Source organism: Cupressus sempervirens, chromosome 11, assembly GCF_028749045.1.
Source record: "Cupressus sempervirens isolate cs-2001-9-10 chromosome 11, ASM2874904v1, whole genome shotgun sequence".
NCBI classification, from domain to species: Eukaryota; Viridiplantae; Streptophyta; class Pinopsida; order Cupressales; family Cupressaceae; genus Cupressus; species Cupressus sempervirens.
In genome coordinates, this window is record NC_143128.1 from 743,768,291 (window position 1) to 743,785,574 (window position 17,284).

Below are 17,284 nucleotides of genomic sequence, written 5' to 3' on the forward strand. Positions count from 1 at the left end.
TTGAGCTAACATATTCCATCTTCACTTGTTTGTCTTCCACCAACTCTCTTACATAGTGATACTTGATTGCAATATGCTTGGTTTTAGCATGCATTATAGGGTTCTTTGATATGTTGATAGAACTTTTATTATCACAATAAAGTATCATAGGTTCATTTACCTCTTCCTTCATACCTTCCAACAAATGTTTGTTCCATACAATAGTGGTGCAATTGATAGCAACTGCAACATATTCAGCTTCTATAGTGGACTATGAGGTACAACTTTGCTTTTTGCTAGTCCACATAATCAATCTTGTAACCAAGAAAAGTGCTCCTCCACTGGTGCTTTTTCGGTCATCAATATTACCTCCCCAATCTGCATTAGTGTAGGCTTTTAGTTCAAACTTTTCACTCCTCTTATAATACAATCCAAAGTCATCAATTCCTTTTAGATACCTCAATATTCTCTTCATTTCCATTAGATGATTTTCTCTTGGATTTGTAGAAAATATTCCCACTGTTCCAATAGATAATGCGATGTCTAGTCTACTATGTCTATACATTGTCTGATTCACTTTAGCTGACTCATCATTCTTTGATAACTTATGTCCTATTGCCATTGGTGTGCTAACTGGTTTTCACTCTTCTAATCCAAATGTCTTGAGAATCTCTTTGATGTATTTGGATTGGGTCACAAATATGCCATGCTTTAATTGATGTACATGGAAACCAACACAGAATTTGATTGCTCTAAACATTGACATTTCAAACTCATGCTTCATTTGATCAGTAAAATCTTTGCATAGAACATCTTTTCCTCCAAATATTATATAATCAACAAAGATTTTTGATATCAAAATGTCTTTATCTTTTTCAGCCTTGATGTACAAGTTGCTATTTTTATCTATTCTCTCAAATCCTATCTTCACAAGATATTTGTGCAGTCTCTCATACCATGCTCTTGGTGCTTGCTTCAAACCATAAAGTGTCTTGTGTAGTTTTTAGACCATATCCTTGTTCTTGTCATCAACAAATCCCTCAGGTTGTTCTATGTAGACTTCCTCTTCTAGTATACCGTTCAAAAAAGTAGACTTGACATCCATCTGGTAGACTTAGAAACCTTTGTATGTAGCATATGCAAGTAATGTTCTTACTCCTTCCATTCTTGCAATAGGGGAAAATGTTTCCCCATAATCCAATCCTTCTTCTTGTGCATATCCTTTGCAAACTAATCTGACTTTGTTTCTTGTTATCTCACCATTCTCATCAAATTTTTTCTAAACATCCATTTCGTAACAATAACATTCTTATTAGTTGGTCTAGGAACTAAGGTCCATGTTTTGTTCTTCTCAATTTGATCTATCACTTCTTCCATAGCTTTATACTAGTCATCATCTTGTAGTGCATCCTTCACTATTTTGGGCTCAACCTTGCTAAGAAAATATGATTCATTCCTTAATCTATTCCTTGTCATTGGTCTGACATCCTTGTCACTAATGATTTGATCTACAAGATGATGTCTTCTTACATACTTGTCTAACCTTGGTTCTCTCCTTATTTCCATGTTTGATCCTTCAACTTTAGAGTCATTTTTCTCTTCTTCATCTAGTATTTCATCATTTCTTTCATGTGTACTATTCTTAGAATTAGAATGTGCATTTTCTACATTTTGTAACTTAGCTTCTGAATGTAGCTCGACATTCACTAGTTGTGACTCGATTGATACTAAAATCTATTGCTCATTCCCAACTTGATTGGCAGCATTGTCTTCAACAGTCATTCCTTCATAGAACTATATAAAGGATCTATAATCCTCTGATTGCTTGGTTCCATCAACCTAAACTTCTTCATGCTCATCAAAATTTACATTTTCATTCTCCACAATCTTGTTAGTGTTAGTATTCAAACACTTATAAGCTTTGCTTCTAGTGGAGTATCCAAGGAATATGCCTTCATCACTTTTTGCATCAAAATTTCCATTTCTAGTATCTTTAAGAATATACCATTTACAATCAAAGAATTTGAAATGTTTAACATTAGGTGAGTGACCATAACACAATTCAAAAGGGTTTGCATTTGTACCTTTCTTGACTTGGACTCTATTTAGGGTGTAAACATCAGTGCTTATAGCTTCTCTCTAGTACTTTAGAACAACATTTTTTTTCTATCATCAAGGTTCTAGAATAGTCTATCACTGATCTATTTCTTCTTTCAACAATACCATTCTATGGTGGAGTCCTTGGTGATGATGTTTTCCTTTTGATACCTTTGTCATTGCAGAATATTCCAAATTCTTTTGATGTAAACTCACCTCCTTTGTTTGACCTTAGGCATTTTAGATTCTTCCCTGTTTCCTTTTCAACTCTGGGAAAATAGCACTTCAACATTTGAAATGCATCCAATTTTTTCTTTAAGAACATAGCAGTCATCATCCTTGAATAGTCATCTACAAATAGCATTATGTATCTATCTCCTAGGTAACTTTGTACTTGTATTGGACCATATAAGTCCATATGGACTAGCTCTAGTACTTCTTTGAAAGTGTATGTTTTGTTTTTGAAACTAGACTTAGTCATCTTCCCTAGTTGACATGGTTTGCACATTGTGTTTTTAGGTTTCTTTAGTTTAGGCAACCCTTTGACCTTCTTCTTTTTGCTGATGCTAATCAAATTATCAAAGTTAACATGACACAATCTTTTATGCCACAACCACACATCATCAAGTCTAACAACAAGACAAGTTGCATCTTTCATATCTAGGTAAAACAAGTTACTCCTAGTTTGTGCACCTTTTCCTATCAGATTTCCATTAGTGTCACAAATCTTGGTAGTTTTGTTTCCAAACTCTACTTTGCAACCTACATTGCCTAATTGGGACACACTGAAAAAATTGTAGTTCAATCCTTCAACATAGTATGCATTATCACATGAAATTTTCTCTAGAAGTTTAATGGAACCTTTTCCTTTGATTTGACATGGAGCATCATTACCAAATCTAACACTATTTCTATCATATTGAGTAAAGGTAATGAACTTACTTTTAACTCCTATCATGTAATGTGAGCATCCATTATCTATGATCCACTTGTCATTCTTGTTCACATAGGTAACCAATGCTGTTGTTTCATCTTCATCTTTATCTAATTCATCCTTCATGGCCACACAGACTACTTCATCATCATTCTCATCAGAATCTTCTTCAATAATGTAGCATCTTTTTCCTTTTTCCTTGTAGTCTTCGCTATCATCTTCTTTCTTGTTCTTGTACTTGTTTCCTTCTTTGTTATTTTTCTTTTGTGTACACCTTGCATTAATATGACCTACTTCATTACAATTAAACATATGATATGGAGCTTACCTTTGAATTTTCCTTTGCCTCTATGGAATCTCCTAGCCAGTAGTGCTTCTAACTGTTCCACATCTTCCTCATCTGTGCTACTATCACTAGATACATGTTTTCCTTTTCTTATTTTCTTGTTTGATGTCTCCTCCTCAATGTCTTTTATTATCAACTTGGCCTTGAAAGTATATTCAAGGTTCTCAGGTCCGTAGTTGTCAAATTTGGACAATTCAAATGTAGTAAGTCTTCCCGCTATACCTTCAAATGTTAGTGTGTTTCCTTGTACACACCTTAGCTCTTGGATGGCTAAAACTCTAATGGCATAGATAGGAAGTAGAGTTCTTAAGTATTTTTTGTTGACAATTTCTTCTTCCAATTGACCACCTAGGCTTCTTATTGCACTTACCACTTCTTTCATTCTACCAGCATATTGAGCAACATTTTCACCTTCCTCCATTTTCATGTCATCAAACTTTCCTATGAAACTTTCTCTCTTTTCTCTCTAGACATTCTGATCTCCTCCATAGATATTTGTTATGGATTTTCACATCTTGAATGTAGTGTCACAATCTTTGATGTCATCATATTTTGCATAGCTGAGTGCAGAGGCAATCTCCAACATTGCTTGATTGTGCTCCTTCCTTTTGCTCAAATCATTTGTAGTAAGAGGTCTAGATAGATTTACATGTTTTTTTCTAATTGAGGTTTGTGCATAGTCACCTATTGATCCAAGGTATAATTTCATCAGAATCTGTCATGCAGAAAAGTTGTCTTTGTTGAGCTTGGGAACTTCTCTCTTGGACATCTTGATCTTCCTACTTATAGTACCTTGAAACTAAATCAGTAGATGGCTCTGATACCAATTGTTAGAAATTTTTTAGAATAACTGGGGGTGGGGGGGGGGGGGGGTGGTTTGAATTAGCTATTCAAGGTCCAAATGTTCAATTCAAACTTTTTCACTAAGTGTAGTGAGCCTATTCAACCATACAATCATCCAAGCTTTAATATTCCTACTCAACAAGTTACTGTAAATCAACATGCAAGCATAACACATGAAAGATCAACACATAACACATCAATTTACATGGAAACCCAATTTTAAAGAAACAACCAATAGCATGCTACTCAATTCTCACTCTTTTGAAGTGATTCCCTATGAAAGACTTTCCTTGTTAAAGGTTTACAACACACTATTAAATGTGACCTTGTTAGAGGATTTATCCACCTAGTTAGAGGACTTTAAAACATTCACTTGGAATGTGACCCTATTAAAGGATTTAAAAATGGTTGTTAGGCCAACCTAAGTCCATAGAATTTTCATATCTAATGCAATTGCTAGAGAGTATTAGAAAGTCTTTGACCTGATTACAACATACAACTTAGCTTTTAGATCTTAGATCACTCTTCAACTCATATCTTTGCTTGGCTTTCAATCTCTACAACCCTTGACAACTTGCTATCATTTTAAGCTTAGTCTCCTTGAGTCTCTATGCTTTTTGTACCAATGCAATTATCTCTTCTTGACCACTTGTAGAAGCAAACCCTCTATGCTCTTCCTTCTCCTAGATGCCTTCTCCTTGACACCTTTCTAATCACTTCATAATTTGGCACTTTAGTAGCAACAACATTTGCTTCTTGGTCTGTGACTCCTTAAATAGAATTCTGGAACTCCTTTTCCCACTTGTTTCTTCCTCCCTTTGATTTCAATTTGTATGGATTAGGTAGATTCATTGTATCTAACCCATATTTTGTTTCCTATAGAAACTTCTTGAATAATCCTTTTGAATTCTCTCAAAAATAGTTTACATAGAATTTTGCAACACCAGCTCATCATCCTTATCCTCCAACTGGTTCACAAAATTCAAGGTAACAACAATGTTAGCTTAGATTTGGAAAATCTTCATCATTTCAAATAATGTAGTAGCTTAACACTATTGAAATACTAGTTCTCGACACATACTGTGTTACTTGACATCTACTATGTTTTTACTGATGCTAGGCACCTGAAGTTCACTCGGCACCAACTAAGATTTTCTAATGCTCGAAACCTAATACTTTGCTCAACACTTGAACTTCACTTGACACCTAAAGATCACTCAGCACACACTAGATTTTCCTTTTTCCTGGCTCCAACTAAAAATTTTCTCAGCTTCAACTAGCTTGCTTGACACCCACTAATGAACTTAGTTTAAGCTTTTTAGTCAACCTTGGTACAACTTAGTCCTCTACTATTTCTAAGTGTGAGAAACCTCTATGTCTTTGAGTATGTTGTGAATACATCATTTAACCATTGTCTTAACTGGTCCTTGTACTTCATTGCAATATAATAACTCAACCTTTCTCTTAAGTAATATTTTTACATCTTGTTGATTAAATCCTCTTCATCAATCAACTAAGTGATAGTACTTGGATCTTATAAGAAATTGTCATTCCTACAGATAGTAGGTTTGACATCAATGATTGAAAACATTCTGTTAACAATAGTCTCCCTCTTTGATCTTCAATATTCTTCTCACAATGATCTTTCCAATCAGATTTCCAACACCAATAAATTCAATAACTTTCTCTTTAAAATTATGCTTACAATACATGAAATCAATTAAATAAATTTGTGGACAAATATTATTCTAATTTGTTGAAAGAAAGCATTAGAAAGAGTCTAAAAATAATCAATAGATTAAGAAGCTAGAGAGTAATACCATTACAAGGCTCTATTCCTAAAAGTACATGGGAACAACTTAGCCATAAGCCTATAATCATGGGAAAAATCACTACATATAGTCTAGAAATTTATAACATGAATTACAGGATCTCCCTTACCATTATAGCTCTGAAGAAAAGGTACCTCAACATGTTGCAGAATAAAAACATGAACGATATCTAAGGAAAGAGGATTAGAAACATCACATGTAGGAATATTTTACTTAGATTGAGTTAATTGAACAAGTTGTTTTGTAAAGAAGTGATAGTTTGAACCAAGGTGCTAATGGTAGGATCAAAAGAAGCATTAGTAGGAATTGACATGCTAGATGGACTAGGAAATTTATAAGAAGTGGAAGGAATATGTAACAATTTTGGTGGAGGATGAGAAGGAATGGCTAAAGGGTTCAATTAAGTAAAATGAACCACATTATATGAAGGTAATGAAGAAGGAATGGAAGTAGGAGGAACACTCATGAGAAGTGAAAGGCTAGGAAGATCAACACTTAGTGGAGTTGACATTTTTTTAGGAGTAGTCATAAGAGGCATAACATATGTAAGTATTCTAGAAAGAGTGGTAGAAATTAGAATATAAGGTTCAACGATTATTGAAGGAGGAGGATATCCTAACTCTTGATAACATTTTGTCAAAGATGTAGCATGAGTATTAATAAGGTGAGATATACCACAAAAGATAGAGAGATTATTGCCATCATTGTTGAAAAGCTTCTTAAGAGCTTTAATAGTAGCAACACTATCAAGATTCTAATTTTCTTGAGCAAGCCAAGTTTCCAATTTATCAAATTCATTAGAAAAATTATCAACTTGCCAAGGAGGAACTCTTAAAGAATCATCTTAATCATGGGATGAGTGAGAAGAGTTATTCTCCATTATAGGATAAGAAAAAGTGTGAGGCTCATCATGATTCCTTGGAAGAAAGAGGAATCATGATCAAAGGAGCCCACGAGTCTATGAATTTTCCTAATGGGAACACTATAGGTGGACTTTGTGTAATTAAGCTCATAAAAGAAGAGATCACAAAAAGGAAAATCTAATAAGATCTAACCATGAAAGTGTAAGAAAGAGCATAAAAGAGAGATCTAGCCTCACACAAGATAGCCAAACCCATGAAAAAATATTGGGCTCTCCAAAAGAAGATAAACACCCAAAATAATTAGTCTAACTTCAAAAAGAAAGAGACACAAGCTAGGTTCACCAAAAACACCTAGAATAATCAATATAACTCCAAAAAGATATGGGAAAAAGTATAGTTCATCAAAATGAGGTAAACACCTAGAATAATCAATCTAACTCCAAAAATAAATGGGTTCACATTGGGTTCACCAAAATGTTTAGGAGGGAAATGGAGGTGCTTTAATGGGACTATAGATCTCACTATTTTCTAGGCCACTAAGCCGTTCAAATATGTATGTGAGGGAAAGAGGGGAATTTACAAATATGATTCTACTTCTAATCCAAATTAGGTTAGCTAGGACCCAAAGGAAGAAGGGTGTTAATACTAAATTCAAATAATAAAGAGGAATGCAATATAAGGAAATGTACTCTTTGGCCCTTGATAGGATAATGTAAATGTGAAATTGAACTAATTGCTTAAATAATTTAAATATAGATGCTATGTGTAGATAATTAGCCCAATTAAAATGTAGATCTAGGGTAAAGATATGAAATGAAATAAAATACGAAAGACTCACCTTGAAATGTATAGAGGGAGATGCATTTTAGCTCCAAAACTCATAGATCTAAACTATATATGAATATTTTCCTATAGATCTTGGAATAAAATGATGAAAGGAATAAAACCCAAAAATATCCCCAAAAATGACAAGTGAAAGACTAGCTTGACTTGGGAAGACATGCTATAACCAACTTGATGTAGTTTGGTAACCTAGATTTGAATTTTGCAATAAGCTCCTATGAATTAGGTTCTAGATCTGCAAACCTTTCATGGATATCCTACAAATCAACATAGAAAAGAAGGGTTTTGTGGTTGGGGTTTGATGAGGGATTGCCTTGGTCAAAATCTAGGTTAAAGAATGAACTGTAATTGAAAAATGTAAATGTAAATAACTCAAAGATAAGATAAATATTAGGATTCACCTTGCTTGAAACTCTTGTTAGTAATAATTTTAATGTAAATGTATTATAGATCTTGAACTGGGAATGTATGGTATCTCAACACTTTGTAACAAATATACCATAATCCCATCATGGTTCCATGGATATAAAAGTGCATCAATGAAGAAGATGACAAATCATTTAATATAGATCTCCTACCTTAATGGAAAAAAAAGCTAGATATTGAAGATGAAATGTTCACAAGGATCCTTCAATGCTAGATAGAGATCTCTTTGCTTAAATGCTTGAAATCTTGAATACTCCATCTCCTTGAATGCAAAAGGCATAAATCTGGACTTGAGAGCAAGAGCTTGAAATCTTGGAATTGAATAATGAATGATATATGAAATTAAAGCCTCCAAGTCCTCTTATATATGCGTTTTTGAGAGGGAAAACAATACAAGCCAATGAAAGAATGCAAGAAAACAAATTAAATAGGCCCCGAGCCCTAAAAACTCCAAGGACTAGGTCAACCTAGTCCAAAATAGATCAACCTAAGTTGACCTAGTCCTAGAGATTAGATTTGGAAAGCAACATAAATATGGGCAGGTACCAAGAGAAATAGAATGGAAAGTGGAAGAAAATAAGAGAAAAGGAGATTGACAAGAGGCATATCCATGGTCCAAAGAAGGCATTATGAAGAGGGAGCTAAAATGTATTAAAAGGAAAGTGCATCCATTTTAAAGAATGCCTCCATAATGAAGAAGAAAGATAAATTGGTAAAGAAAATTAAGAAGAAATTTCATGAAGGAATTGAGGCTAAAGAAGAAGAAGAAGACGATGATGATGATGAGGATGAACAAGAGCAAGGCCAAATGGAATTGACTCAAGGCCTAGGTGAAGACAAGGAGGAAGGTGCTAAGGAAGAAGAAGCCGAGGAAGCACCAACCCAAGCCAATCCAAAGAAAAGAAAGGCAACAATACAGCCTCCATCCCAGCCCAAAACAAAGAAGGGTGCTAAACCAACTCAAGCCAAGCCACAAATACCAGTCACAAGGGCTACCGCAAGGGCATATTCACAAAAGGCCAAGGAAAAAATTAAAGAGAAGAAGAAGGCTATTGAACAAACTGGTGAAGTGCTGTGAAAAAGAAGAAAATATGTAGCACAACCAAATTCTGATGAGGAGGAAAGAACAAAGTTAGAAGATATTAGCCAATTTAGAGTGGTAAGTCATCCTCCCAAATCAGCCTTAGATAATTTTTTTGAAAATATTAAGAATGTAGATTTTACTAATATGAAGAGCATTGATTTCAACAAGCTAAATAAAGAAGAACAAAAAAAAATAGAGGAATCAGTATATGCCACGATGGCTGAATTTGAGACTACAACTCTAGAGCTAGACAATACCATGCCTCGAGAATTATATGAGATGATTGAAAACAAATGGCATCATTATCTAAAAATTGGAAAGGAGATAAGAGAATCTACCTTAGCATAGGTGATGCTTGACCTAACAAGAGGTCAAATAACAAAGGCTAATAAGAAATATAGTGGTAATTTCACACCAAAGAATAGAGCCTTTGATATCTTACAAAACAAGATTGAAAATGTTCTCAGTAAGTCAACAAAAATATGGAAGTTGATATATGGCTTGACTACTATCAAAGATGGAGAAGAAGATCCCCTTGAGGGACAAAACACAGAACATGAAGAGCCTAGTGAGAAAGAGGAGGAAGAAGTAAAGAATACATAAAAAGGAGAAGAAGAGAAGAAGGAAGAAGAAAAGAAAGGAGAAGAAGAGAAGAAGGGAGAAGAAAAGAAAGATGGAGAGGAGAAAGAAACAGGTGAGGAGGAGGAGACACAAAAATAAGATGAAACGAAAATAGCTGAGTAGGAGCAACAACAAGACCAGAGTGTGCAAGACACACAATTGCCACCTTCTAGCCCTCCTCATGTACCCATCACACCTATAGAAACTATAACTATACAGGATGTTCTTGATACTTCTACTCAGAACATCAATCCTTTAACTACAAAGGATGAACAAGAAAAATTATGTACAGATCTAGTATTGGTCAGTGTGGATGAATTACAAAAATTAGTAGAAGACAGAGTTAGAGATAAGGTGAATCCATAAGAACCACCTTCCATCATCTCTACAGCTACTAGTGGTCAACTTCAAATGCAAACAATTGTTTCATCGGGAATTGTTGACACCATAGTACAGAAGCCGAGTGCAGTAGGAGACAAAGAAGTAGAACAAACATGATAGACTATTACATCTGATCCTATAGCACAAACAAAAGGTGCACTTCCTCACATTTTTATAATTGATCAAGGTAGTAGATAGCAGGAGAAGGAAGCAGAGGAAACCCCTAAAGAGTAGGAGGTAATACAAACACTGATAAATTTGTCTACCTCAGGAACTCCTTCAAAACATCCAAGCAATGATGCAATGCCATTGCAAATATCAGCACTAGGATCAAGTACTAAAAAAGTTGCAAGGGTACTTCACTATGGAGACCTTGAATTAGATGAGGAGATAGTCATACCTAGTTATGACTCAAAAATAATAAGCATTGATCAAATCAATGAGGTGCAGGAAGCATTGAATAGAAGAAAGAGGTAGGAGATACTCAGGAAGGAGTATAAACAAAAGCAAACATTACATGAGATTAAGGACATCTTTATGGATGCCTTCAGTTTGTAGTCAGTAGATGAGTCAAAGCATATAATGGAGCAATTATCAGATATTGTTGACCAGGTGACAAATGAAGACCAAGAAACAAATGCAAAACTTATGGAATGGTCTGAAAGGAAATTCCAAGGGAAAGTAAATGAGAAAATATCTAGTGAAATTGCACTTTCCCAGGTTGAATTGGCAAAAATGCTTGACAAAGTGAAAATGGTACTTGAGAATATATTCTCATTGTACAACAAGCTATGTGACTTTTCATACTTCACACATGAGACAAGCCAAAGAATAATGAGCCTGGAGAGGAATTTGAAGATTTCAAGCATGCAACTACCCAAAGGTCTAGCTCAAAGTGAGAAGAACATTAATCAAATGCATCACACCCAGAAAGAAGTAGCTATGTTAACAACAGAAGAGGCCACCATCAAGGCCAAACTGATACAGCTACAATCCTCCATTACCCCACATTTGGAAGTACTCCATAAAGAATAGGTCTATGCTAAAACTGTTCTCAAGGAAGATCCTAATATTTCTACTTTAGATGGACTTGTTCACCTTGTTGCAAAGACTACCATCCAACACAAGTCATTGGAAATTGCTTTGCATAATTGGGATGTAGCTCTCAGGATGATTATGGAGGTAAATAGCGCATTTTAACAAAATATTATCTTAACCCTTAGCACTCTTTGACATACGTGTCAAAAAGGGGGAGATATTATATATAAAGAGAATGGGGTAGACAATATAAAAGGGAAACTGTTGTCACTTAGGTTTGCACCCTTGTCCAAGGCCTATGCGCGAGGACAACCTAGTGAAACATGGAAACAACCTCCAAGCTGTGGGACTTGGACTACGAGGTCGAGTCTCCGGAGAAGGCCGGCTTCCTCTTACTGTCAGGGCGCACCTATCTATTCTCAGAAGGGAAAGGGAGAAAGAGAGCATCAAAGCAAATCTACCTAGTGTAATCTAAGGCGGTGATGCACCAAAACAGAGTGTTCAGACTCATTCCTGCCCATGTATATGCTACAAAACCAGAATAACATACAAAAGTCATACACATCCAGACTTATATCGATCAGTAATCACATACAGATCAGGAGAAACCAATTGAATGACACTAGGAAAAGGATATTTCACTTATGTATTATTCGATAGGCCAAAGATAGATACAGTATGTAGATCGTTGATCTCAACAATACACCAATGGGAGGCAAAGTGATGCACATTCACACTGATGGCTGAAAGAGATGATACAGGTTATTACATGGCTAAGAGATAAAGGGGTCTTACACTGCAAGTCTGCAAGCAGTAGCAGAGGAATCAGGAAGAATCGACCCTTAGAATAGATCACAAAACTGCCCTTATAGATGAGGCACAACTGAATATTTCCATGTTACATTCACTTCTTACCTACTGGTATTAACTTCCTGTCATGAGAATCCAATTCGGGGATCTGGATTGAAATCCTGGCCTGCCTACCGAGAAATCTCATTTCTTCTAAGAAGAGCCTGGAGAAGATAGAAACGGTGCCATAACATTCCTTGACATGGTAGATGGATCGACCGGATGGGTGGAGTGTCCTTATGTCCTGCATTCATTCCTGGTAGGTTAGAAATGATTGCAAAGATTAGATCGCAAGATACGTCGATCACCTCTGCATTTTGGTTCATGAATCATCCAAGCCTATCAGTCGACACGACTCCCTATAAGCTGACTAGGCCATGTGGGCCAATTGTAATCCTTTGTCTTGCCACCTGGAGAGTCCTTCCGCGGTTGACCACCTTCATCAAACTAACCGCACCACCTTATCACCTAACCGCTGGCCGTCAACTAATTGCCACGTTGAAAATCAAAATGCGAGGACACGTGTCTTCCGAGCGCTAACTCGCTATTGTAAAATCCATGCAATTCCTCCATGGCAAGATAGCACCGACCCTAGATTCTCGCAGATCTGATGGTGGAGAATCGACCCCTCAATGCACTGATCGCATTAAGAAACTCGGCCCCACGATGCATCTGTGTTCTGACTTGGCACACTTGGTTGTTTCTGATTCGCTACGGAATCTCTTTCCTGTGACTGGGCCCCATCCAAATCGGCACCACCTCAATGATGCATCCGGTGAGACCTGAACCCACCGATACGTGTCAGTCGGGCACGATGTCGCCATGGTAAAAATCCCGCAGCTTCACTAAGGTGACATGGTGCCTACCGTTGATCTCTTCAAATCTGACGGTGGAGAACCTGACCTTCCATAACCCTCCGTTCCTATTGATTCGCTGGGCCTGCCAACACGTGGCGTCCCCCTATTGGTTAGTCAGTCACCCCACCCTATTTTCTTCTGATGGCATGAAACACAGCCCCGCAAGGACACATGGTGCACGGGTGCCATGTCACTGATGCTAAAGTTCGAGCAGCTCCTGATGGCGAGATAGCGCCAGCCGTAGATCTCCTCAAATTTGACAGTCAGAGCGATGTACTTCACTCGCCATCCCCCTGAACTACTGGGCCCGCTCGTTGCCGTGTCCTGACATATATACACGGCATCATCCGGTTGGTGAACCTGAGACTTGATCCATAGGATGGCCACGCGGCGGATGGGTGCTATGTCGCCAAGATAATATCTGCGCATCTCCGCCATAGCGAGATGGCGCCATCCATTGATGCAACCAAAACTAACGGTGGAGATCGGAAACCTTGACTATGCCAACTGTACTGATAGAGACTCCAACCTGGTTACACGCGGTAGTTCCTCAGTGGCCCATTGGGACACCACTAGGCAATCTTACGACTTGGCCTCACAGGGTGACCACGTGTCGACCGGGCGCCATGTCGCTATGGGAAAATTGAGGTTAAATTTCCATAGCACCATAGCGCCCAACCGATGATGTGTCCCTATTTATGCATGCTTCTTTTGATTCGCTGTCATGACACGGGCTCCGCCAACTGGGCAGATAAGGTACGCAATGGGGGCCAATATTTGTCTGAAGTTCTCACCGTTTATTTTCTTTGACTCACCAAACTTTATCTGATAGTCGCAACATTTTTGGCCACGTGTCCCGCCCACCGTCGTGAGTATTTCCGCCGAGCACTATGTCACCATGGAGATTTTTCAGCCTCCTGTCGGGCCCACCAACACGTGTCGTTCGGGCGTGATGTCGCCAACACTACCTCCCGTGCAACTTTCGATGATGAGATCACGCCGACCATTGATCTATCTAAAATCTGACGGTCACAGAACCTTGGTAAGTTGGGGCATTAAAATAGCAATTTTTTGGCTAACCGTTGAACAGGCCGCGGATTTGAATTTGAACCTTTTGGTGGAAAAACTAGAGGTAACACTTCTAGTGACTCACAGGGGGCATGAGCCTACTCGATGCATGACCAGTGCCTGAGAATGATCCATTGGGCTATGGAGTTGAAAGAGGACCAGGAGGCACAAGCTGAGAGCTGCAAGAACCCTAACCCTTAAAGAGGAAATCAAAACATTAAAAGCCCTTAAGGTTCTAACTCTGCTTCTATGATTGGAAACAAAAAACAAAAAATGGGACCTCCTCAGCAGCATGAGACATGTCAAAGATGACTCACGAAGAGGGCCATGTGCTTGTGCACTTATTGCAAAACAGAAACAAGCAGGAAGCAACTAGATTAACTATGTACATAGATTCACAACCCTTCAGAAATAGGACTTCAGATAGATCCCATTGACTGGAATGGGTAGAACTTCACCACTTGGCCTACTTAGTTGGAATGCGTTGGCCTGTTTGCAACTAGAAATCAGATAAGGGCCACTCCATAATGGGTCAAATTTGGAGTGCCTTCCTAGTTTTGCTCTATCTGAGTCCCACTTGAGAACTAAATCTCCCTCTCTGAAGATTCTGGCCCTTTCCTTCTTGTCAAAATTCCTCTTCATCTGTTGCTGGTGAATCCCTAGAGTTTTCATGGCTTTGTTTCTCTTTTCTTCCAACTCAATTAGTTCTGCCATTCTTACTGACATGGCATCATTTTCAACCAGTTCCAGCTGATGAGCCAACTCCAAGGATGGGAACTCCAATGAGATTGGGAGTCTAGCTTCCCTACCATATACTAGCACAAAAGGTGAATTCCCAATAGATCTCTTGGGTGTTATTCTATCAGCCCACAGAGTAGTCCTTAATTTCTTGTACCAGGTCCTCTGATTGTCTTCTATTGTCCTCTTCATAATTTTGATCAGATTCTTGTTGGAAGATTCAGCCAAACCATTACCCTAAGGATAGTAGTTCGATGATGTTCTCAGGTAGATATTGTGATTCATAGCCCATGCACAAATTTGGGTTCCAATAAAAGACTTGGCATTATCTGAGATGATAGTAGAAGGAGCACCAAATCTAGATACAATTCCATTAAGGAATTCAACAACAGATGGCTCTATGGCATCCTTCAAGGCAACTGCCTCTGTCCACCTAGTGAAATAATTAGTAGCAGCCAAGATCCATTTATGACCTACACTAGATGGAGGATTAATGGGGCCTATAAAATCCAACCCCCACTGAGTGAAGGGCTGATCCACCTGAATAGGATGAAGAGGAAGAGCTGCAAGTCTCTGTTTGCCTGAGAAAAAAGCACATTTCTCACATTTCCTCACATACCTATAACAATCATGGAATAGAGATGGCCAATAATATCCAACCCTCATGATTTTCATAGTGGTTGTTCTTGCAAAGAAGTGGCCACCATCAGGGCCATCGTGGAGTTCTCTAATCACCCTTTCAGCCTGATTCACTTCAACACACCTCAATAGGGTCCCATTAAAATCCCTCCTGAATAGGATATTGTCAATCACAACATAGGGGATGGATTGTAGTCTATATTGTCTTCTTTTAGTTCTGTCCAATCCCTGAGGGTATCCATTCCCTAATAAGAAATTCTTCATGTCATTTATCCAGCTCCTTGGACCATCAGCATACCTTTCCTCCTACTGCTCTGCTATCACCATGGCAACTTCTTCATCTGAGTTCTGATCTGATAACATTTCTTTACATAATCCTCTTCCTCTTACCAATTTGGTAATTTGAATGTCAACATCATATTCCATTACCCTAGTGATCCATCCAACTCTCTTCTCACTGACATCTTTGTTTAACAGGAAGTCTTTTACACTTGCATGGGGCACCAACAAATGGATCCTATTATGGGATAAGAGGTGTCTGAACTTCTTCAAGGCTCTAATGAATGCAAGGGCCTACTTCTCAACAAAGCTATACTTATCTTCATATTCCTTAAGTCCTTCACTAAAGAAGGCTATGGGCTGCTCCTCATTCCTGTCATTTGTTTGGGTCAAAACAGCAGAGATACTTGACTCACCACCTAAAGTGTAGAGGATGAAATCTTTCTCAAATTTTGGATTCATGAGGGTAGGGGCCGATGCTATGGCTGCCTTGATCTTTTCAAAACTCTCCTTCCCCTCCTTGGTCCATGAGAAGACCATATCTTTCTTGAGCATGGTTGTAAGGGGTTTCACCATGGTGGCAAGATTAGGAATAAACCTTCTTACAAAATTTATCCTACCAAGGAAACTTTGTAGCCTTTTCTTGTGTTTAGGTAGAGGAAGGGCAAGTATTTCTTTTGTCCTTTCTGGATCAACGGTCAATCCATCCTTAGATACAATGTGTCCCAATAGTTTTCCTTGGTCTGTAGCAAACACACATTTGGCTGGGTTGAGAGATACCCCAAACTTTCTACATCTTAGAAATACCTGTCTCAAATGATCAAGATGATCTTCTACATTCCTAGAATACACAGTTATATCATCAAGGTATGCCAAGACAAACTTGTCAATTAATCTTCTGAAAGCTACCTCCATTGCCTTTTGAAATGTGGCACCTGCATTTGTTAACCCAAATGGCATTTTGTAATAAGCATAGGTGCCCCATTTAGTAGTAAATGCTGTCTTGTATCTATCAAACTCTTTAACCAGCACTTGGTTATAACCAGAAAACCCATCAAGAAAAGAGAATCTCCTTGACCCACTGACCTTGGACAGAATTTGCTCCATAGAAGGGAGAGGATGGTGATCTTTAAGGGAAGCCTGATTGAGATCCCTAAAGTCCACACATAATCTGATTTCTCCATTTTTCTTCCTCACAGGGACAAGGTTAGCTACCCATGATGAGTGTTTGATAGGAAAAATTATGTTAGCCTCAATCAGTTTGGATAGTTCTTTCGTCATTAAAGGTTCAATCTTGGGATTCACTAGCCTCTGCTTTTGCCTCACTGGTTTCACCCTATCAACTAAATCTATGGTATGCTGAAAAAAGCTAGGGTCAAACCCTTTTAAATCATCATATGTCCAAGAAAATACATCACTAAATTCTTGACATAGATGAATGAAATCTTCTTGCTCAGCTTTAGAACATACCTTCCCCATGTTAAGAGATTTTCCATTAGCAATAGTAACTGGGGCATGGTCATCCTTTTCTGCAACTAGATTCATCCCTTTGCCCCTTGTTTGATCA